Source organism: Triticum aestivum, chromosome 6B (genome assembly GCF_018294505.1).
Source record: "Triticum aestivum cultivar Chinese Spring chromosome 6B, IWGSC CS RefSeq v2.1, whole genome shotgun sequence".
In the NCBI taxonomy this organism is placed as follows: Eukaryota; Viridiplantae; Streptophyta; class Magnoliopsida; order Poales; family Poaceae; genus Triticum; species Triticum aestivum.
In genome coordinates this window covers 84,848,139-84,871,280 of record NC_057810.1, presented here as the reverse complement: position 1 = coordinate 84,871,280, position 23,142 = coordinate 84,848,139, and the positions used below count along the sequence as shown (strand labels likewise).

The window sequence follows — 23,142 nt, the reverse complement described above, 5'->3', positions numbered from 1 at the left end:
ACCACAACTGCAACAAGAAATGTAACCATGATTAGAACTTCCAAGATTTGAAGAGTTCATCGATTGATGGATCATATATTCATATCACTTCTGTGATTAATTGTGGCAGCAATATACTAATGAAAGGGGTTATTTTGCTTCCGTGCGCATATCACTTCTGTGGATGTTATAACATAAAATCATTTGGCTTTGATTTGGTCTATCGAGTATCGACAAGAAAAACTAATTTCGTTTATCTATACTTTTGTGAGGAAAGTTAAGAATTTTTTGTTTCTTATAAGCCAACTCATAAAAAACTGAAGTCGAAATATTAGTCAGCTAACCGAATGGCCGTCCAACACCAAAGGAAATAGAAAAACATGCCCTGGTAGTGAACAGGACATGCCCTAGAGTACGTACCTGAGTACCTCATCTGGTCCCCTCTTGGATATATAAGGACAATTCTGGCTCCTAGGCCTTAAACGGTCACGAAGCCTTAAAATACACTTTCTAGTGCTTGAGGTTGACATTCTACGAGATTTGCTAGGCCTCGATGACGGTGTCCTCGTTAGGGGTGCTTACCACGTCGGCCCCTTTGTAGTGGGTCGGGCTGTGGACCCCTGGATCATCATCAAGTGGGCTAAGACTGTCATGTCTTTCTACGTGCTTAAAATTTAAGATGGAATCTTCCGAAGACTTGGCGCATACTACAAGTTACATTTGTATTATCAACATGTTTATCTCTAGATGTAATCGACGTTATATAAACCCTAAGAATCCCTGGTCCCTATGTAAGCCTGGGGGTTTAGCTTGTAGGGTAGAGAATCAGACATTCACATATTATCTCGAGGTAAATCATCAAGTACCTTGTAATCCAATAGAATCAGTACAACAGAAGCATGACATACGGTTGTACCTCTTCGAGAGGGCCCGAACCTGGATAAAAGTTGTGTCCCTTGTTCGTCCTGTTACCATCTTGCTAAGATCACCAGCTCGGGGGGGCCTACCCGAGATCTGCCGATTTAACCCGATATTGGCGGTTGTTACTACCATAAGAGTTGTTCGTCCTGTTACCATCTTTGCAAAGCCCGTCCGCTATTGTGGTCAACTTCCAGGCCGATTAGCAAAGCCCGTCCGTCCCATCCCTCCTCCCGTTCCTCCCGTCCCTCCCCCGTGCGGCGGCGCCGCCCCACACCGGGGAGCCCCCGCCCTCCTCCTACAGCCTCGCCCCTCCTCCGCTCCCCTTCGCCGCCGTCGCCCGGGGCGTCACAGGGCAAAGCCCTTGTGGCGTGGCGGCAGCGACGGTTTCTCCTCGGATCTCGATCTGGTTGGGAGGCGGCGCTCCTCTCCGGCCAGATCGGCGATGGTGGCGCAGATCGGCGGCGACATGGAAGTGGTGCGGCGGCGGCGGGGGAGGACGGCACCAGCAACGGCGGATCTGGCCTTGACTCATGCCGGGCTAATTCATTGTGCTATCGATCTCAATCACCGTCGGCGGGGCACTGCTCCTGGACTTGATCTGCAACACGAGGATGTCTGGGGCGCCAGCCCTAGGCTTGGTGGTGGTGGCCTTCTTCTCGGAGTTGGTCAGCCGGCTGGCTATGCTCGCATGGTCATGCAGTGACCGGCGGCTTGGCCGGTCGACGACGGCGGAACTTGGCTGGTGGCAGTGGCGAAGTTCTGTCTGGACTCCGGGCGGTGAAGCTCGGGCTTCCTGCGGTAGCATGGCGTGGTGCAGTCCCTGTCCAAGGCGGATATGTGACGGTGATCTGCTATGGATTGGTTCAGATCAGAGACGGCGACGAGCGCGCAGGATCCTTCTCGGCGGCTCTCGTGGCTTGGCGAGGCGGGGTGGGAGCCCTTCTCCTAGGCTCCAGTGGTGGCACACTCCGGCAGTGGCCGGTGCGCAAGGGGTCCCACGGTGGCACTGTTGCTGCGGTTGGTCGCCGGATCTAGGCGGCTGGATCTGGGGCTTTGAAGGCGGTCGAGAGGGTGCACAGGTTGTTGGGTGGATTTTTTAGGACGGATCCGGGTGAAAACCTGATCTTCGGTCGATGGCCGGAGACGGTGATGATGATGCCCTTATCATCGTTTCCTTCATGAAGGCATCATCAAGGTGAAGCTCCCAACTCCACTCAATACCTCCGCGGGAAACCCTAGATCAGCTGATCGGATGTTGGCGGCAATCATGTGTCGTAACCCCCTTGGGGGCGGCATTCTTGGAGGTGCACTCGGCTTCGCGGTACCAGCAGACGGCTTCTTTGGTGGAGCGGTGCTTCATCCATACATTGATGGCGACGGATCTGGACGGCGTGGCGCAGTGCAGATTCGGAGTTCGGTGTGGGAGGATGGACTCGCGCAGGAGGACGACGTTGTCTGGCGTCGTGGTGGTGTCGATGGCTGAGAGACCTAGCACGGTAGATGCAACAGTACAACTCTGAAGATGGACTCGTGGCAGGTGGCTGCGGCGGCCCCATACCCGGCAGGCATCCTAGTTGAGGAGTGCGCCAGACTGGTAGGTGCCCCATACCAGGCAGGCGTCCTGATTGGGACTTCAGGTCTTAGATGTTTAGGTTTAGCTACGATGTCTGTTTGGTATTAGCCCCAGACTATCAGCGCCCCTTCATCAACTGGATAGGTGTAGCGACAGTTGTTGCTTAGACGATGGCTTCAGTCTTACTGGTGTATGACTTTGTTAGGTCTTGTGAGAATAATTAATAAAGTGGCCGCATGCATCGCCCAGATGCAGAGGCCCGGGGGTCACACTCCTTTTCTAAAAAAATAAAAATAAGAGTTGTTGGATTTCCCCAAAGAGGATGATGATGTAGCACGGCAGCAGAAAGTATTTCCCTCAGTTAAGAACCAAGCTTTATCGAACCAGTAGGAGGCAACACACGTACAACATTAGCAGTACCTGCACACAAACAAAATAATTACTTACATCCAACAACAGCAAGGTGGCTGTCACTCTCCTTATTTTTGCTAGCCACAATGTTAAAAGCGAATAATAGTAAAGAGAGTGAAGGATAGTAGTAACTAGAATAATGATAGCAAATAGATAGAAATTGTAGGAACTTCTACATATATAGAGAATAGACCCGGGGACCATAGGTTCATTAGAGAAATCTCTCCCGAAAGCATCATATAGAATGGGTAAACAAATTACTATTAGGCAATTGACAGAATTGCACATAGTTATGAAGATCATCCAAGGCATAATCGTTATATAGGCATTACGTCCGTGACAAGTAGACCATTAATCCAACTACATCTAGTACTATTACTCCACCCCAAGACCGCTATCCTTCTTGCATCTCAAAGTAAGTTCATGTAAAGAGAGCAAAGCATTAAGTAAGATGATATAATATAAACAAAATAAGGTCAATTTATATGGTCAAGCCCGGTCGTTTTATTCTTAGTATCTATAGTACAAATATATATGTTCCATTGTCCTTTCTGTCACTGGACAAGATCACCGCAAGATTTTGACAACATGATATTATCATTTGGCCATGTAAGAATAATTAGGTTCTGTAACACATAGTACATAACTTTCATAGACTAAATTTTACTAAAAGTTACAATGCCTGAGAAAATGTTACAATATTTCTTTGAGGATACAAAATATTACAATATTATATATATAAAAGGCTGTCATACACATGACCTTATAACGGGGCATAACGGGGAACGCGGATGGGATACATCCCCTTGTTAGACTGCGGGTTTAAAGTATACCCCTACCCATCACCTAATAGATGAATTTCCCATGGGTTCGTGGGGAAGGGGGCCTCATTGCCATCCATAGACAAGGGGTGTGGTGGGGATGGGGATGGTCCATTTCGCTGGTCATCGGGGCCGAGAACAGCCAAAAATGGGACGAGCGGTGGTGGCGTCAAGGTAGGGGCTGGAAAGTGGCGGACGAGCGGGAAGCATCGCGGCATGTCCCTATTTTACTAAGAACAACCCACTCTACAGCATATTTGGGCTACTTTTGGTGGTGGTGGGGGGGGGGGTAGGGGAAAAGGTTATATTCGAGGAACTAAAGGTGTTAGTTCATGGTAGTAATGCTTAATCCCCTAAACAAAACATTTCCCCTCAAATATCTCTTTTAGGGATATGCTAAAGATACCCTACTATGTCAAACCGAATTCAATCTTCTATCAACATCAACATATATGCAGCTTCATGGGAGTGATCTAGTTTTTAACGGATCTGGTAGACGATGCTCAATCTCGTAATCAAAAACATTTCCCATGAAATAGCTTTTGGAGGTCTGCTACACATGCCCTTAGTGTCATGGAATTGTCACGTCAGATGTCCAAGTGAAAGGACTTAGTCGTGGAGCCATCGCAACTAGGAAGCTTAAACGGGTTAATCGGGACAAAGGACACGAGGTTTATACTGGTTCGGCCCCTTACGGTGAAGGTAAAAGCCTATGATCCAATTTTGAGTTGGATTGCTTATGTCTCGATTACCAGGGAGCGAATCCGCTTGACCTAGTTCTCGATCTGATGTTACTCGCCCTGAACCGCCGCCGGGTCGTCCCTTTATATACAGAGGTCGACGCTCAACGGCTCTCAGAGTTCTGGGCAGCTCATAAACAGTGTTCGGCTCGGTCTCTCTCTATTCCTGCCTTGCAATACAAGTTACATACATATGGCGGTTTATCTCTACGGGCCTTAAGTCGCCTTTGGTCTTTTGGGCCCTTAACTGAACCGCCATCTTCAAGTGTCGTCTTGGGCTTCATAATACGAGTCGTCATAGCACTAGTGCAGAACCGGGCAATAGCACCGGTTCGTAAGGCCCTTTAGTGCCGGTTCCATAACCGGCACTAAAGTGTGGGCACTAAAGCCCCCCCCCCTTTAGTACCGGTTCAGCACGAACCGGTACTAAAGGGAAACCACGTGGCACGAGCCAGCTCCAGGGGGCTGGAGCCCTTTATTACCGGTTGGTAAGACCAACCGGTACTATAAGGTTTGGTTTTTTTTAGTTTTATGATTTCTTTTTCATTTAATTTTGTGTTTCCATTTTAATTCTTTTTCGTTTGCTGGTATTTTACGATACTACACATTGTATATATATATATATATAGAATTTCTAGTAGAACCAATCATGCATATAGATATCATTAATGTCTCACAAACCATCATATTAATTAATTCACACATACACACATGTATAGCTATATACAATTTCTCCTACATATGCATGTTGCCTTCGGAGCCAGTGGCATTAGCCTAATTGGTGCCTTCGGAGCACGATGACAATTGGAAGTGGTTTTCATGGGGGCGGTAGCGGGTAATAGTATTCTCCCTTCGGATTTATGACCTGGTCGAGCAAAAATCCCGCTATTTCCTCTTGAAGTGCTTCTACGCGCTCCGTTTCTAGAAGCTTCGCCCGCACCTCTCTGAACTGTTAAGAAGAAGATCAATATGCATGTGTATTAGTTGTGTGACTAGATATCGATAATGGTGTAAAAATTGTGAATAGTGTTTTGACAAGCGTACCCATTCCTGTCTTTGAGATCTGCTCCTTTCGGACGCCATCATGCGAATGTTCTCGCAAACGCAGAATGCACACAGATCAATCCCCTGCGCCTGCTTCAGGGCCTTTACGAGAATGGAATTTGATCAGATAATAATTAATCAAGCATGATAATTAAAGAGATGGCAGCTAGCTAGCTAGCTAGTACTACTTAATTACTTACCTTGGGTCTTTCCAGTTAAGATTTTCTTTCCATTCGCCTTCCGTGACGCTGATGAACCTTGCCCAAGCCCTGCCAGCCGACAAATAAAATGAATTAAGGGGTTATTAAATAGTTCATATCATGAAATCACGAACTAAATAGGCCGAGATATATAGTTAATAATGATTGAAATTACCTGTTGACTATCCCAAACAAGATGTTACAGTCAGTTTTTTCTTTGAGTAATGAGTCCAGTATTTCAACTCTTCCGGCGTCAACTTTAATGATACACAAGACCCAGTGAAATCTGCATGCACACATGTTTGCATGTCTTAATTAAGCGGGCATATGTAAGCAAAAACATGTAGCTAGCTAGTAGGCAAAAACAGAGAATTTGTAGTACAAGACAGTGTGACTCACTGGAAGTTGTAAGGAAGTAGTATATCTTCATTGTATTTGAGGCGCTTCAAGAACTCTAGCATGCTGTCTTCTACGGCCTTTTGATGACGTGCATCTATTTTCCATGTGTATTCATTAACAGTGTTTGGGTCAATGAACCCAATGCCATAGCGTCCACCTTTTCTCATTTCATACATCTTCATCCTGCATATAATACCACAGAAAAGAATATAGTGAGGATAATTACAGGTAATGATTGATCAAAAGGATCACTACAGCTAGCTTGAGACTTAAATTACAGAAAGAAATCACTTACAGACAATAGCAACTGACGATAGATTTGTCGAGTGCGTCTTGATTGTATAACTGAAACAGTTCAGAATACTCAACGGACACAGCTTTCTCATGGTAGTAATGCTCCTCCTTGACATTCACCATGAGGGACAATCGATCGGAAATCTTGGTAATGTTCATGTACCATTGATGCAATTCATACATTCTCGTTGGGAGGTTCTTGACCTTGTCTGGCTCGACCAAAGGTTGGCCCCGGACATATTTCCGTTTTATTTCATCCTCTCTAAGCACAGGCATGGGCTCGATCTCGAGGAGTTGTCCAACAGTGATTTTGAGAACTTCAGCCTGCATTATATGCTCCTCCGTTATTACCACATTGCCCACCTCAGGAACGTAAACTGTTTGCCCACAATAATATTGGGCGCGCGTACTGTCACGTGTTGTTGGCACAACAAGCGAGGGGATCGATTGCGCCGCCTGTTCTCCCAGCTGGGGAATGGTTTTCCCACATTTTTTGACAGTTGCTTCTTGTTTGCTCGATCCCGAGCTCGCCTCCTTACGTAGACGTGCTCGATTTAACTTCCTGATGTGGCGCTCATAGTCTGTTTCAATAGGCTTGGGAGCTGGTGGTTCAGCCATACGAATGAAGTGGTCAATAGTTTCCTCAGGCACTTTCTCCCTTGGCGGCAGTGGCGGTTTCGGTGCAAAATGGGCTTCCACCTCGGACTTCGATATGGCTGCGATTTCCTCCTCGGACCTGTCATAAGCCCTCTGCAGAAGAGGCGTGAGGCTTGGACCATATTTATATCGCTTGCCTCCGCCTGTACTTCCTGTACTACCACGACTTGTACCGCTACGCACCATAGCTGCGGGGTGTCTCTTCTGTGATTGCTGAGGCGGCGGAGACGGCTGACGGGGCTGAGTTGGAAGAGGAGGAGTGGCCGCCTGAATCTGTGCCGCACTTGGAGGAGGAGTGGCCTGAGGTTGTGCCGGACTTGGAAGAGGAGTGGACGTCTGACGCTGTGGCGGACTTGGAGGAGGAGGAGTGGCCTGACACTTTGCCGGACTTGGAGGAGGAGTGGCCTGACACTTTGCCGGACTTGGTGGACTTGCAGGAGCGGGAGACTGCTGACTCGGTGGCGGACTTCGACGAGGAGTCGGCTGACGTGGTGTTGGTGGCCTTCGGAAGATGATGCAATCCTTTTTCCATAGGATGATACGACGTTTGGCGTCTCCGAGAAAGCGCTCGTCGTCACCTCCAGGATAGTCAAGCTCTAGCTCCGAATATGGGTCCACCACCTCATCAACCAAGACACGAGCATAGCCCGCTGGAATCGGGTTGCAATGGAAGGTTGCCTCGGGGGGATTTGTAAAAGCAACGACGTCCGCCACCTTCATGGATATGTTCTTCATTTTAACGTGTAGCTCGCAGCTAGTGTTCTCCGTGATGTCATCCACGGGGTATCTACCCAGCATTGCATCGTCCGGGGCGGAACCCACGCTGCTTCTCGGCATGGATGGGGCGGTGCTATCCAATGCTGGATCATTCGCTAGCTGCTGCAGCTGCTGAGACCCCCTTTGCTGGGTAAGTGAGTCGATCTGCTCCTGCTGCCGCTGGAATTTGACTACCAATTCCGCTTGACTTGCTTCTAGGCCTTGAAGGCATTCATAGTCCCGCTTCCTCTGCTCCTCCTCCATCTTCCTCTTCTTCTCCTCCGCAATCTTCTTTCTCGCACGGGTTCTGTAGTCGGTGTTCCAGTCTGAAAACCCCTCATACCACGGAATAGCGCCCTTGCCTCGTGTTCTTCCCGGGTGTTCAGGATTTCCCAGGGCACGCGTAAGCTCGTCGTTCTCTCTGTTGGGCTGGAACACCCCCGATCGTGCCTCTTCTATTGCAACAAGTATCGCATCGTCGGCTCCCTTCAGACTTGCCCTCGTCGAAACATTGCCTGTCTTCGGGTCCAACTCCCCCCCATGCGCATAGAACCAAGTCCTGACCCTGGGGGGCCAGCTCTTAGTAACCGGAGTGGCACCTGCATCCTCCATCTCTTTCTCAGACTTATCCCACTTAGGCATTGCCACCGCATAGCCACCTGGCCCCAGCTTATGGAACTTATCCTTTTTTTCGGCATTCTTCTTGTTTATTCTCGACCGTTCCTTAGCTAATTCCGAATCCTTGAATTTCACGAAATCGTCCCAATGAGCACGTTGGTTCTCTAGTGTTCCCTCGAATACTGGAGTCTTCCTTCCTCCCTTGACGTACTTGTCCCATTCACGATTCTTGTGGTTCTTGAATGCAACCGCCATCTTCCTAAGAGCAGCGTCCTTGACTTTCTGCACATCTGCTTCTGTGAAATGATCTGGTAGGGTGAAATGTTCCATGAGAGTATCCCAAAGCAGATCTTTTTGATTCTTGTCGACAAAAGTAACATCTGGACGTGGAGCAGCGTCCTCTTTGCCTTTTTGTCTTTTGTCTTTTGCTGGCTCTCTCCATTCTTGAAGGGAGATCGGGAGTTGGTCCTTCACAAGAACTCCGCACTGACGAACGAACTTGTCCGCAATCTTCTTAGGCGCTAATGGTTCGCCATTAGGTCTGACTGCCTCGATATTGTACTTTACGCCCTCCTTCAACTTTTTGTTCGGGCCTCGTTTCGTCCTTTTGCCTGAAGATTTGCTCGATCCGGATGGCTGAAAGAACAAAGATCGATTCGTTAATATATCTTCAAGTCATTTAAAACATGTGATGATCACCAGATACCTGCTTATATAAATATATATACCTCGCCGGTCTTTGTTGTTTCAGGATCAACATGTTCTTCGTCATCGTCATAATCGTAGTTCATGACTTCATCAATTCGGTCGTCGCGATCGAATATCATATCACCCTCTCCGGTGTTGTTTAGAAATTCGGAGCCGTCATAATCTTCTTCATTCTGATCATCATCTGGCCCGCGTATCATATCGAACATGGTCTGTTCTCCCTCTCTGTCGGTATTGTCTGCCATAGCTTTTATTTAACTAATTCAAAAGAAATATAAAACAATTTAGTATTCAAATTACATCGTCTCGAATAATAGATATAATCTCGAATACTTCGTCTAGAATAATAGATATAATCTCGAATACATCGTCTCGAATAATATATAATATTGAATAGTACATCACTGGCTAGCTAATTAAAGATCGAATACTACAGAAGAATCTAGGACACTCGCGGTTCCTGCGGCGCGGGCGGTGGACACCCAAAGAGAAGGAACCCTCACAGGATCATAGCTGAAGTGAGATCCCCGAAGATACTGCCAGGTATTGGAGAACCTGCCGCCCTCTAACGCAACCATGTAGCGATGGACGTGCTCGTCCTCCTCCCTGACACGGCGACGTACCACCTCCGGCGGGGCCGGGTCCCTCCGCACCGAAACTGGCCCACGCGAACGCCACCAAACGAGATCAGGGTCGACGACGGGACCCGGGGCCGGGTTCCTCATCAAGCGGCGCGCCCCTCCAGGCAGCACCTCCCAGTGCCAGCCCGGCGGAGCCCAGTCCCGGACATGGGTCGGCTGGACGTCGTCGCGGACGGGTCGACGGCGAGGATGCGGGCCGGGCATCGTCGAGAACAAATACTAGCTATATGCCCGCAAAAAGTAATATTTTTTTAATGATTGGATTTGATAACTAAAATTTCTAACATTTCTACTATTTCAAAAATCTATATACTATTTCATACTAATTAAGCATCTAACACTAAAACAGAAAACACAACTTCTATACATCCATTAAAAAACTGAAAAACAACATTATATAAAAAATTTCCATACTAATTAAACACTAATTATATCCATCTAACATGCATTCATACATATATAATAGTGAAAAAATAATAATCTAAATAATCTAAACTAATTAAACATACAAATACGTAATAAATAAAGCATTAATTCATACATATGTGTGTGTGTGTTCCATATAAAAAATTTGATAACTAAAACAACAATAATCTAAAAATTATTATATACTAATTCATGCTTGTGTGTGTGTGTGTGTTTTGATAACTAAAACAATAATAATCTAAATAATCTAAATTATATACTAATTCATGCGCTTGTGTGTGTGTGTGTGCTCGGGGCCGGGAGGGGCGGCGCCCATGGTGGCCGCCGGGGGCGAGGGAGAGAGGTTAGAGGGGGAGAGCTCACAGCGGGCGACGGCGACGGCGAGGCGCGGCGACGGGGACGGGGCGGCGACGGGACGGGGCGGCGACGGAGACGGCGGCGAGGGACGGGCGGCGACGGGACGGGGGCGGGCCCGGGGCGGCGACGGAGACGACGGCGGCGGCGACGGGGCGGGACGGCCGGGTCGGACGAGGGCGGGCGGCACGTCGACGGGACGGTGTCGATCGGGCAGGGCGGCGCGACGGAGAGGGAGAGGAAACAGAGGGAAGAAACAGAGGAAACTGAAATTTTTTAAGTGTTGTATATATAGGATGGACCTTTAGTACCGGTTGGAGCCACCAACCGGTACTAAAGGTCTGTTTTGGCCAGGCCAAGCGGCGGGAAGCGACCCCCTTTAGTACCGGGTGGTGGCACAAACCGGTACTAAAGGCCCCCCTTTAGTACCGGTTTGTGCCACGACCCGGTACTAAAGGGGGTGCGCTGGCGCAGGTGCGGTGCGGCAAGTTTAGTCCCACCTCGCTAGCCGAGGGGCGACCGCACTGGTTTATAAACCCCCGTGCGGTCGCTCTCTCGAGCTCCTCTCCAAAGCAGGCTTACTGGGCCTACGTGTTCTTTGCAGCCCTGTGGGCCCACTTGGCCTTTGCGGGCCTGCATCCTGGCCCAACGACAGGTTGGGTTTCTAGTCGTATGCAGGCCGCTCTGGCCTAGTAGGCGGGCTTTTTTTATTTTATTTTTTGCTTTATTTATTTTTTTGTGTATTTAGAGTTTCTTTGTGAACATTTTTGTTTTAGGTACAAAAAATTACAAACTTTCTGTTAGGGCTTTTTTTTATTACTTTTTTGCTTTATTTATTTTTGTGTTTTTTTGTGTATTTAGAGTTTCTTTGTGAACATTTTTGTTTTAGGTACAAAAAATTACAAACTTTCTGTTAGTGCCCGTAGTTTTCAAATTTGAATAGTTTAAATTTTGAATTATTTGAAATTAGTGTGAATCACTAGTTTGTGAATAACTTAACTTTAAAAATCAGTAAAGGCATGAAAGAATTTGTTTGCACATAAAATTTCTTTGCGTTTCAAATGCCAAAACACATAACTACCCTAACTATTACAGAGATTCCCCTCTCGGTGCGAAACACAGAAGAAAGTGATGATAGCTAGTGAAGCCAATCACATCCCAGATTTTTGGGTGTGAAACTTTTTCTTCACGTGTGTCCCTTTGCGCCGTAACCATGGAAAATCTTCATCATTTAACGGGATGCTCGGGTCAATATTCACTGCGAATGGAGCAATTTCATCAAACTTTTCATAATCTTCTGACTTGTCTGTCTTGTCATCCACTCCCACGATGTTTCTCTTCCCAGAAAGAACTATGTGCCGCTTTGGCTCATCGTACGATGCATTCGCTTCCTTATCTTTTCTTTTTCTTGGCTTGGTAGACATGTCCTTCACATAGAAAACCTGTGCCACATCATTGGCTAGGACGAATGGTTCATCTGCATACGCAAGATTGTTGAGATCCACTGTTGTCATTCCGTACTGCGGGTCTTCCGTTACCCCACCTCGTGTCATATTGACCCATTTGCACCGAAACAAAGGGATCTTTAAACCACGTCGATAGTAAAGTTCCCATATGTCCTGTATATAACCATAATATGTTTCCTTTCTCGTCTTGGTTTCTGCATCAAAGCGGACACCACTGTTTTGGTTGGTGCTCTTCTCATCTTGGGCGATCGTGTAAAATGTATTACCATTTATCTCGTACCCTTTAGAAGTCATTATATTCGAAGATGGTAACTGGGACAACAAGTACAGGTCATCTTCAATAGAGGTGTCATGCACGGTACGTGTCTGCAACCAGCTGGCGAAACTCCTGGTTTGTTCACGTGTAATCCAGTCATCAGACCGCTCCGGGTGTTTGGAGCGTAGCAAATTCTTGTGTTCATCCATATACGGAGCCACCAAGGCGGAATTCTGTAGAAGTGTGTAGTGTGCTTCAGTGAGAGAATGTCCGTCCATACATATTATTTGTTCCCCTCCTAGCGTGCCTTTTCCATCCAGTCTGCCCTTATGCCGCGATTCAGGAACACCAATCGGCTTAAGGTCAGGAATAAAGTCAATACAAAACTCAATGACCTCCTCATTTTGATGGCCCTTGGAGATGCTTCCTTCTGGCCTAGCACGGTTATGAACATATTTCTTTAAGACTCCCATGAACCTCTCAAAGGGGAACATATTGTGTAGAAATACAGGACCCAAAACGTTAATCTCTTCGCACAGGTGAACTAGGACGTGTGTCATGATGTTGAAGAAGGATGGTGGGAACACCAACTCGAAACTGACAAGACATTGCACCAAATCATTCTGTAACCTTGGTATGATTTCTGGATCGATTACCTTCTGAGAGATTGCATTGAGAAATGCACATAGCTTCACAATGGCTAATCGAACGTTTTCCGGTAGAAGCCCCCTCAATGCAACCGGAAGCAGTTGCGTCATAATCACGTGGCAGTCATGAGACTTTAGGTTCTGGAACTTTTTCTCTGCCATGTTTATTATTCCCTTTATATTCGACGAGAAGCCAGACGGTACCTTAATACTGAGCAGGCATTCAAAGAAGATTTCCTTCTCTTCTTTGGTAAGAGCGTAGCTTGCATGACCCTGATGTATGCCGTCTTCTCCGTGCATACGTTGCTGGTCCTCCCGTGCCTCAGGTGTATCTTTTGTCTTCCCATACACGCCCAAGAAGCCAAGCAGGGTCACGCAAAGATTCTTCGTCACGTGCATCACGTCGATTGCGGAGCGGACCTCTAGGTCTTTCCAATATGGCAGGTCCCAAAATATAGATTTCTTCTTCCACATGGGTGCGCGTCCGTCAGCGTCCTTTGGAACAGGTTGTCCGCCAGGACCCTTTCCAAATATCACCTTCAAATCCTTGACCATATCATGTACATCAGCACCAGTACGGTGGCGAGGCTTCGTCCGGTGATCCGCCTCACCTTTGAAATGCTTGCCTTTCTTTCTTACGGGATGCCTGCTCGGAAGAAATCGACGATGTCCCAGGTACACATTCTTCTTACAACTATTCAAATATATACTGTCGGTATCATCCAAACAGTGCGTGCATTCGTGGTATCCCTTGTTTGTCTGTCCTGAAAGGTTACTGGGAGCAGGCCAATCATTGATGGTCACGAACAGCAATGCCTTTAGGTCAAATTCTTCCTGTTTGTGCTCATCCCATGCACGTACACCTGTTCCATTCCACAGTTGTAAGAGTTCTTCAACTAATGGCCTTAGGTACACATCAATGTCGTTGCCGGGTTGTTTAGGGCCTTGGATGAGCACTGGCATCATAATGAACTTCCGCTTCATGCACAACCAAGGAGGAAGGTTATACAAACATAGAGTCACAGGCCAGGTGCTATGGTTGCTGCTCTGCTCCCCAAAAGGATTAATGCCATCTGCGCTTAGACCAAACCATACGCTCCTTGCGTCATCTGCAAACTCCTTCCCGTACTTTCTTTCGATTTTTCTCCACTGCGACCCGTCAGCGGGTACTCTCAACTTTCCGTCTTTCTTACGGTCTTCTCTGTGCCATCGCATCGCCTTGGCATGCTCTTTGTTTTGGAACAAACGTTTCAACCGTGGTATTATAGGAGAATACCACATCACCTTGGCAGGAATCTTCTTCCTGGGGCGCTCGCCCTCGACATCACCATGCTCATCGCGGCTGATCTTATAGCGCAATGCACCACATACCGGGCAAGCGTTCAAATCCTCGTACTCACCGCGGTAGAGGATGCAATCATTAGGGCATGCATGTATCTTCTGCACCTCTAACCCTAGAGGGCAGACAGCCTTCTTTGCTTCGTACGTACTCTCGGGCAATTCGTTGTCCTTTGGAAGCATATCCTTTATCATTACCAGCAACTTTCCAAATCCCTTGTCAGATACACCATTCTCTGCCTTCCATTGCAGCAATTCCAGTGTGGTGCCCAGCTTTTTCTTGTCACCTACGCAATTCGGGTACAACAATTTTTTGTGATCCTCTAACATGCGCTGCAACTTCTTCTTCTCCAAATCACTTGCGCAGTTTCTCTTTGCATCGGCAATGGCCCGACCTAGATCATCAACGGGCTCATCTGATGCCTCTTCTTCAGCTTCTTCCCGCATTGCCGGCTCAGCTTCTTCCCGCATTACCGGCTCAGCTTCTTCCCCCATTGTTGTATCATCGTATTCAGGGAACCCATGGCCAGGATAGCTGTCGTCGTCCTCTTCTTCTTCATTGTCTTCCATCATAACCCCTCTTTCTCCGTGCTTGGTCCAAACATTATAGTGGGGCATGAAACCGGACTCAAACAGGTGGACGTGAATGGTTCTTGACGTAGAGTAATTGCGACCATTCTTACAGCCAGCACATGGACAAGGCATAAAACCATCCGCCCGCTTGTTTGCCTCAGCCGCAAGCAGAAAAGTATGCACGCCCTCAACGAACTGGGGAGAGCATCGTCATCGTACATCCATTGCCGGCTCATCTTCATTACACAACACCGAATAGACCAAATTAATACAAGTTCATACATAAAGTTCATACAACACTTAAATGCAACAAACAAATAACTCTCTAGCTAAAGCATTTAAATGCAACAACAAATGCGATCAAGATCGCAACTAAGGTAACAATTGATCCAACAGCATAATGATACCAAGCCTCACTATCGATGGCATATTTTCTAATCTTTCTAATCTTCAAGCGCATTTTCTCCTTCTTGATCTTGTGATCATCGACGACATCGGCAACATGCAACTCCAATTCCATCTTCTCCCCCTCAATTCTTTTCAATTTTTCTTTCAAGTACTCGTTTTCTCTTTCAACTAAATTTAACCTCTCGACAATAGGGTCGGTTGGAATTTCTGGTTCACATACCTCCTAGATAAAAATATCTATGTCAACTTGATGGGCATAATTTGTCATAAACACGAAATGCAACAAATAGTTTTAAAAGAGAATATACCACATCCGAATCATAACAAGGACGAGGGCCGACGGGGACGGATATCAAAACCATGGCACTATGTATAACAAATAACGTACGGGTAAGATAATTATTATACGAGTAACTATATATCCAAATCACACAAACATCAATTTTTTATATAAAATTTCATGAACAAGAGGCTCACCACAAGGTGGTGCCGGCGACTGGACGGTGCTGGCGATCGACGGTGGTTACGACGGAGATTTAGAAGGCACTAAGTAAACCACACCTACATATGCAAACTAAGTGTTATTTTAACCTCAAATTGCATATAAATCAAATACTAGCACATATATATATTTCCTCCCAAATTACTAAACTCACAAATTAATAACTATATAAAGCATTGCAAGAGCTAATCTAGCAATGAGAGATGAAAGGACAAAGTTGCTAACCTTTGTGATCATTTGAATGGATGGGGGCCTTCAAATCTTGACAAATTTTGGGCAAAATGTGTGATGAGCTCGAGAGGAAGAGGGGAAGAACAGAGAGGAGAGGGGAAAGGGGAAGAACAGAGCGAGCTCGGTTGGACGAAGGGTTTATGTAGGACTACCTTTAGTACCGGTTCGTGCCAAGAACCGGTACTAAAGGTGCTGGAGGGGGCCCAGACTGACAACATCCTGCCACCACTCTCATTAGTACCGGTTCGTGGCACGAACCGGTGCTAAAGGTTAGCCACGAACCGGTACTAATGAGAGCGGCCCGGCTAGCCGTTGGAACCGGCACTAATGTATACATTTGTGCCGGCTCAAATACAAACCGGCACTAATGTGCTTCACGTTTGACCCTTTTTCTACTAGTGAATTTTCATCCTGTATGTTAGCAAACAAGTTACTACTAAGAGACTCATCTTCTACCTTATTATGCCTTGTTGCAATGATCTTCCTACACTAAAATGCACTTATCAAAAAATATTACGCGTCAGGCACAAAGGAAAATATCTCTTTATCGTGTAATTCTACATATGAATTGATAATAAAATGCATTAATGCTGCTCAACTCATAACAAAAGCATGCTGCTCTAGAAATAATTAGAAACTACCCAGCAGCAGCGTCATCAGGAGGTGAACATAGAGTTGAGCTCCACACGGCGTCGGCACTCGACAGCGGACCGGCGAACCTAGTTGGTTGGTTGCACGGTGTACTGCAGTGGTCAGAGGAGAGGCAAGGGTCGGAGGCATCTGGGCGGCACAGCGGCAGCATCCCGACGGTCAGGGCCATAACTGGCCGGTGTGGAGACCGGAGCCTGGAAAGAAGGGCCTTTGCCATGATGAGGTCGCGAGAAGGCGAGCGGAACAGTGGAGCAGGCAGCAGGAAGCACGTATTTAGCGGCAACGAGGCTGTGCGATCTGTGCGGCCGGGGAAGGGCCAAAGGTAGGAAGGACTTGGGAGCCTGGAAGGGAGATGGGCGCTGGCTCTCCGACGCGAGATTTGAGCTGCGCGAGTTGCAGGTGCAGCGTAGCCGGCCGGCAGCTGCTGTTCCTACTGTATCGCTCATGCCAAACCTCACCCTCGAGACTTGGATCGATTGTAACTCGGCTGAGTGGGTTACGAAGCAAAGCATACATATGAAAAATAGGTATACAACCCCCTACAAAACGTATAAAGGGTAAGATGAACTTTTCGCAAATTATACTGGGTCGCTGGAACGTATACGTAGAGAGGTGACAGCGACTGGGCCGGCCTTGGCGCGACAAAAATAGCGAAAAGAAGCAATATTGGCACGAATCCAACTGGAGACCTGCATGTCATAACCGAGTTCTGCTAGCCACTAGAGTCAACGGCTGCTAATGACTATTCCAGGCGCAAAGAGTTTATGAATTAACAACAACGGCACATTCAATGTCGCAGAATCCCTTCCTGCACTGTACAGAATTTTGAATTATTTACAAACAATTTGAAAAACATGACCAGGTTTTTGAAAAAAAATCTGAATAAAATTTGGAATTTCTATACCTTTTCTGACAAACCTGCACATAAGTGGAAAGTTCCAAGATTTTTCAATAACAGGAACAAAATTTGAAAGCTAGATCATTTTCCAATATAACGAAAATTTTCTTGAAAATGTGAACATTCTTTCAAATTCCTCGTGTTTTTGAATTTATGTAAAAATTAAAAAATACGCATAATTTTCTAATTTGTGGTTTTTTTTCTAAAACAGGATGTCTTTAATTCCCCGAGTTTTTATTAAATTTACGAAAAAACTCATTTATGCGTTTTTTAAATTTGTGTACAAACTTTGAAAACAAGGATATTTTTTAAATTCCCAAACATTTTTTAAACTCCACCAAACATTCTTGGTATTTGCGAACAAATTTTAAACATGAATGTTTTTTAAATTTCTGAACAAAGTTGGAAAAAGAGAACATTTTTTTTAAATATCCGAGCATTTATTTTATTTTGTGAGTATTGTTTTATGAATATTTTGTATAAGCAAACAATTTTAACATGTCCGAAGAAAATTTAAAACTGGAACAATTCTTAAATTTGCGCCAAATACTTGAAAATACAACATTTTTAAATTTTATGTAGATTTTAAAAATATATTAAACATGAAGAAAAGGAAAAAGAAAAAAAAGAAGAAAAAAAGAAAGAAAAATGGAAAACCAAAATATCAGAAAAGAAACATTAGGTAAAAAAACGATAAAGGTTCCCAAAAGTGCTAGGCCGCACCGTGAAAAAGCTGAAAGGGGGTTGGCGCATGTATCGTCGCCCACTTCAAGGTCTATGCAAATCCCCGATAGTTTGCCCCAACGAGCGGGCCGGCGCATTGTCCCTCAGCGACCGGGTTACTGTAGCAAACCAATCTTTTCCCACCATTTTTTTTCTTTTTTCTCTATGTTTTTGTTTCTTTTTCATTTTTCCTTTTTGTTTATTTTTTCTTTTTAAAAAATCATGCTTTTAAAAATATGTTCCAAGTTTCAAAAAATCTTTGCGTTTTCATGTTGTTCATTAAATACAAATATTCGTAACTTGCATACAGTGTTGAAAACCGTGCAAACCAGTCATGAATGCCTACCGTGAGCATGTCCACTTGCATGCTAAAAATGGCTTCATTTCAAGAATGGCAAGAAATAGACCATATTCAACGGACGATGTCCGAGTGGATAGAAGGCTCCGTCTAAGAGCACGTTGTTTTTTGACATCCTTCGAAATGACTCCAAAAATTCTCATGGACTTGTATGAAAAAAAATCAAAAAACCATGCCAAGTTGTTTGGATTTCCGACAAGTTTTGCATTTTCTAAAGTTTTCTTGATTAAAAAATGCCAAGTAAATGGCTAGACGTATCACAATATGCATACGGTGCCTGAAGTGGTTCAAATCTAGCATGAATGCCTATCATGGGCATGACCACCTGCTTGCAAAGGTTGGGGTCATTTGAAGGATGTCCTAAAATACACCGTGTTCAATAAAGAGTGTTCGGGTAGGTCAGAAGGGTCCGTTTGGGAGCACATTGTTTGACCCCGCAAAAAAAGCACGTTGTTTGAAAATCTGTCAAATGGCCACAATTTTTTTTTCAGTAGCTTGTATGATTAACTCAAGGCACCATACCAAGTTAATTGGATTTTTGACATGGTTTGCATTTTCTAGAGTTTTTCCGGTGAAAAAAGGCAAATACATGGTCAGACGTGTTGCAACGTGCGTATGGTGTCAGAAGTCGTTCAAATTAGGCATGGATGCCTACCATGGGCATGACCACATGCTTGCAAAAGTTGGGGTCAGTCTTGAGATTTTCGGAAAAAAAAACTATCTTCAACATAGAGTGTTCGGGTAGACCCGAAGGGTTCGTTTGGGAGTACCTCGTTTCTCGACATCCCTTAAATATCCTCAATTCTTTTGATGGCCTTGTATGACCAATTCGAATGTTTTCCCTATTTTGAATGCTTCTGTTATTTGCAAATTCCATCACTACCAATGAGCATTTGGTTATGTCCTAACCACTTCTTGAAATTTATCAACAATTTTGAATTTAAAATTGTGTATGAAATTTTACAAACTTGATCACTTTTTTAAAAAGAAAATTCCCAACAATAGTTGAAATGTTTTGAACACAAATTGAAACCATGTACTTTCAAAAAAATCAAATTTTTATGAAACAAAAACATTTCTTAAATTTGTGAATATAAATGAAAAAATGGGAACATATTTTAGAATTCTAGAGTATTTTTTAAAACTTTAAATAATATTTGTAAACAAGAACTTTTTTGGTATTCCAAATAATATTTCAAGTTTTTGAAGAAATTTCAAAAAGAATAATAAATTGCAAAACAGAGAAAAATGAAGTAACGAAAATATCAAAGAATAATGAAAAATAAGAAAAGAAGAAAAACGCTTAGACCTTGGCCCAAGTATGATGGCATCGCTCCAGTCCGGCGCCTGTTGGGCCTGCCCCAGCATTCACAGATTTGAAAAAAAAACATCAATTTTGAATTTTGTTGATTATGTAAAAAAAATACCTAAAAAAGTTGCAGAAAAAAGTTTGAGAAGTTGAAAAAGATTGAGAAATTTCATAAAAATTCACGAAATTGATTTTTTATTTTAAAAATTTCGCGCATATGATAGAAAGGAAAACATAAGAATAACAAAAAGGAAAAATAAAAGTAAAGAAGAATAAATAGGAATAAAAATAACATATAAACGGAAACACTTCAACTGGGTTGCGCCCTGCTCTCTATCCCCAACTTGATCCGAGGCCGACTGGCTAGCGGTGTTGCCCGCTATTTTAAAGACGTGGGTTCGATCCTTGGCACTTCTCCATTTTTCTTCCTTTTTCCTTAAAATTGTGCGCGTCCAAATGGGCCGGCCCATTATTGTAGGCGAATCTTTCGTATCGGTGGGTGACGTATTCTTAATAAAGACTATCCTACCCTTTATTATGAAAGGGTATGAAGAAATATCCACCGTTGATGTGTTTAGAGGGGCTTGTACCGAAGAAGAAGTGTAAAAAATAATCACCAGATTCCTGGGCGGGCCATGGCCCGGTTCGCCCCCAACGAAGCTCCGCCCCTGGATGCATGCATGGGCTAGAGAGCGTGCTAGCATCCGAACATGGAGGAATTGCTCCCGGTCCTCCAACCCAAGACACAACCATCACCATGACAACAATGCATACCTACAGATAAAGAATTTATTGATCCAGAGATCAAGTCTCTGATCTTCTTGATTGCGAAAGTGCTTCTCCTCCATGGGGGAGCAGAAGAGGAGCAGACAGCGGTGACGACAATCCACGCTCGCGCCCATGCGGAAAGGAGAGGACAAGTGGCAGCGGCGACGGCGATCCGCGCTTGTGCCCATGGGACAATAGAGGAGGTGTGGCGGGCAACGACCGCAATCCACACTCAAGTCCGGACAACACAAAGAGGAGCGACAAGGTATCACGTGGTTAGAGAGAAAATTATTGTTGGAAATGGCCCTAGAGGCAATAATAAAAGGATTATTATTATATTTCCTTGTTCATGATAATTGTCTTTTATTCATGCTATAACAGTATTATCCGGAAATCGTAATACGCGTGCGAATACTGTTGGGGAACGTAGTAATTTCAAAAAAAATATCCTACGCACACGCAAGATCATGGTGATGGCATAGCAACGAGAGGGGAGAGTGTTGTCCACGTACCCTCGTAGACCGTAAGCGGAAGCGTTAGCACAACGCGGTTGATGTAGTCGTACGTCTTCACGATCCGACCGATCCAAGCACCGAACGTACGGCACCTCCGAGTTCAGCACACGTTCAGCTCGATGACGATCCCCGGGCTCCGATCCAGCAAAGCTTCGGGGATGAGTTCCGTCAGCACGACGGCGTGGTGACGATGATGATGCTCTACCGGCGCAGGGCTTCGCCTAAACTCCGCGACGATATGACCGAGGTGGAATATGGTGGAGAGGGGCACCGCACACGGCTAAGGAACGATCCGTAGATCAACTTGTGTTTTCCCTAGAGGTGCCCCCCTGCCCCCGTATATAAAGGAGCAAGGGGGGAGGGGGCGGCCGGCCTAGGAGGGGCGCGCCAAGGGGAGTCCTACTCTCACCGGGAGTAGGACTCCCTCCTTCCTTGTTGGAGTAGGAGAAGGGGGAAACAGGGGGAGAGGAGGAAGGAAAAGGGGGCCGCACCCCTTGTCCAATTCGGACCAGAGGGGGGCTGCGCGCCTCCTTCCTTTCGGCCTCTCTCCTCTATTCTCGTATGGCCCAATAAGGCCCATATACTCCCCGACGAATTCCCGTAATTCTCCGGTACTCCGAAAAATACCCGAATCACTCGGAACCTTTCCGAACTCCGAATATAGTCGTCCAATATATCGATCTTTACGTCTCGACCATTTCGAGACTCCTCGTCATGTCCCCGATCTCATCCGGGACTCCAAACTCCTTCGGTACATCAAAAACTCATAATAACTGTCATCGAAACCTTAAGCGTGCGGACCCTACGGGTTCGAGAACTATGTAGACATGACCTAGAACTATTCTTGGTCAATAACCAATAGCGGAACCTGGATGCCCATATTGGCTCCTACATATTCTACGAAGATCTTTATCGGTCAAACCGCATAACAACATACTTTGTTCCCTTTGTCATCGGTATGTTACTTGCCCGAGATTTGATCGTCGGTATCCAATACCTAGTTCAATCTCGTTACCGGCAAGTCTCTTTACTCGTTCCGTAATGCATCATTCTGTAACCAACTCATTTGGTCACATTGCTTGCAAGGCTTATAAGATGTGCATTACCGAGAGGGCCCAGAGATACTCTCTCCGACAATCGGAGTGACAAAACCTAATCTCGAAATACGCCAACCCAACATGTACCTTCGGAGACACCTGTAGTACTCCTTTATAATCACCCAGTTACGTTGTGACGTTTGGTAGCACCCAAAGTGTTCCTCCGGTAAACGGGAGTTGCATAATCTCATAGTTACAGGAACATGTATAAGTCATGAAGAAAGCAATAGCAACATACTAAACGATCAAGTGCTAGGCTAACGGAATGGGTCAAGTCAATCACATCATTCTCCTAATGATGTGATCCCGTTAATCAAATGACAACTCTTTGTCCATGGCTAGGAAACATAACCATCTTTGATAACGAGCTAGTCAAGTAGAGGCATACTAGTGACACTATGTTTGTCTATGTATTCACACATGTATTATGTTTCCGGTTAATACAATTCTAGCATGAATAATAAACATTTATCATGAAATAAGGAAATAAATAATAACTTTATTATTGCCTCTAGGGCATATTTCCTTCAGTCTCCCACTTGCACTAGAGTCAATAATCTAGTTCACATCGCTATGTGATTTAACACCAATATTCACATCTGCATGTGATTAATACCCATAGTTCACATCATCATGTGATCAACACCCAAAGGGTTTACTAGAGTCAATAATCTAGTTCACATTGCTATGTGATTAACACCCAAAAGAGTACTAAGGTATGATCATGTTTTGCTCGTGAGAGAAGCTTAGTCAACGGGTCTGTCATATTCAGAGCCGTATGTATTTCGCAAATATTCTATGTCCACAATGCTCTGCACAGAGCTACTCTAGCTAATTGCTCCCACTTTCAATATGTATCC

General features: G+C 45.3%; 1 pseudogene; it reads left to right on the top strand.

Moving 5' to 3' along the window:
• Positions 1 to 23,142, top strand: part of LOC123138875 (F-box protein At5g03970-like) — a 67,848-nt pseudogene that overhangs the window by 419 nt on the left and 44,287 nt on the right.